Source organism: Pimephales promelas, chromosome 17, assembly GCF_988280905.1.
Source record: "Pimephales promelas chromosome 17, fPimPro1.hap1.1, whole genome shotgun sequence".
Lineage (NCBI taxonomy): Eukaryota > Metazoa > Chordata > Actinopteri > Cypriniformes > Leuciscidae > Pimephales > Pimephales promelas.
The window spans coordinates 3,265,246-3,266,943 of record NC_142785.1 but is presented as its reverse complement, the minus strand read 5'-3'; the positions used below and the strand labels follow the sequence as shown (position 1 = coordinate 3,266,943).

Below are 1,698 nucleotides of genomic sequence, written 5' to 3'. Positions count from 1 at the left end.
CAAAACTCTGGATTCTGATAGAGGGCCATGAGACTTAGATCTGAGTGCAAAAATGGAGGCTCTAGACCCTTCCAGAGCTGAGATATCGAAACTCAAAATTTCGACCCGAAAAAAAAAATGACAGTGGTACCCCTTTCGGGTTTTTTTTCGGGCGAGAAATTAAGGTTCTCCAATCTTCTCAAAATTCTGGATTCTGATAGAGGGTCAAAATAGAGGGCCTAGACCCTTCCAGAGGTGAGATATTTAGATATTTATAATGGCATAAATGCTATGTGGGATGTCAATATCTCAGATCTGGAAGGGTCTAAAGCCTCCATTTTTGCACTCAGGTCTAAGTCCCATGGCCCTCTATCCGAATCCAGAGTTTCAAGAAGATTGGAGGAAACAGGGGAGCTCCAGTAAGTACACGTAAGTTACGTTTGTAAAGTGGATTTACATAACCATCCATCTTAAATACGCTTATTTAAAATGTCTATTTACATCAGGAAGGAAAATATTGTATGAGTATTGCAGATGAGCACTTCTTCCCAACATGAAAAATACATCTGAGTGTAACGTTGTGTGTGCCATTATGTAGGATAATTCACTGGTGTCAACACTGCTTACATTAGACAAATATGTGCTGTAAATAAACAAATCTATAAAGTAACTAAACATGATATATATATATATATATATATATATATATATATATATATTTAATTTGTCCCTTATTAGTGTTGATATATTGAGGAACATGTAAGTTGGATTAAAAGTGAGTCAACACATCAACCTCAGCATGTAAATGCAGTGTTGAGCTCGTAATGTGAATCTTGTCTGTATGTTACAGGGACAGAAGAACATGTGTGTTTATCCGGTGGAGAGAGGCTCAAGATGCTGAATGCTGTCATCAAGACTTTGAGTGAGTATACTACAGAAATGGATAACAAAATCTATTAAATCTTAAGTTGTAGTTTATTTGAATGATTGTAATTTCAAACTGAGAAATTACAACATTTTTCTGAGTCTTGATTTCTGTGCATTTGCTGCAGAGCTGTTGTGGTGGAGCAGGACCTGCAAGGAAAGATGATGGCAGCATTTGTTGAAAAAAAAAAAGGTTTTAGGGATTTTACTCAAATATAAAGTAAGATTATTTTTAATACATAAATCAAATGATATTGTGTGTTAAAATGACTGCTTTTGTGTAATGTTTGTAGGATCTGAAATGTCTGCAGACTGGTGTGAGCACTGAGGATGAGGAGCCCAGAGCTGAATCCTGGAAGTGGTGCCATGGATGAGTCCCTCCATCACTCCACCTGCCCTTACGAGACCCTCCATCACTCCACCTGCCCTTACGAGACCCTTTATCGCTCCACCTGCCCTTACGAGACCCTCTATCGCTCCATCTGCCCTTACGAGACACTCTATCGCTCCATCTGCCCTTACGAGACCCTCTATCGCTCCATCTGCCCTTACGAGACCCTCTATCGCTCCATCTGCCCTTACGAGACACTCTATCGCTCCATCTGCCCTTATTGCCTCAGATTGTAAAGCGCAGCACAGCAACAAGCTCTGGGAAGAAGGCACAGTCCCCTCTGGTGAATTCATCAGAATAAAGCTGCAGAATGGGAACCGCTGTGTTGAGTCGGCAGTAGGATGTGGTGTTCAGCGGCTGTAAAAACATGCTTGTAGTTTGAATGAAGCTTTGTTTCATGTGTT

At 40.3% G+C, this 1,698-nt stretch overlaps 1 long non-coding RNA gene across 1 annotated transcript; it reads left to right on the top strand.

The window, feature by feature from the left end:
- Positions 1-276: 276 nt before the first annotated feature.
- Positions 277-1,698, top strand: LOC148971029 (uncharacterized). The gene is made up of 3 exons (XR_016147161.1): positions 277-901; positions 1,032-1,123; positions 1,197-1,698. It is a non-coding gene; the product is annotated as an uncharacterized LOC148971029 (long non-coding RNA).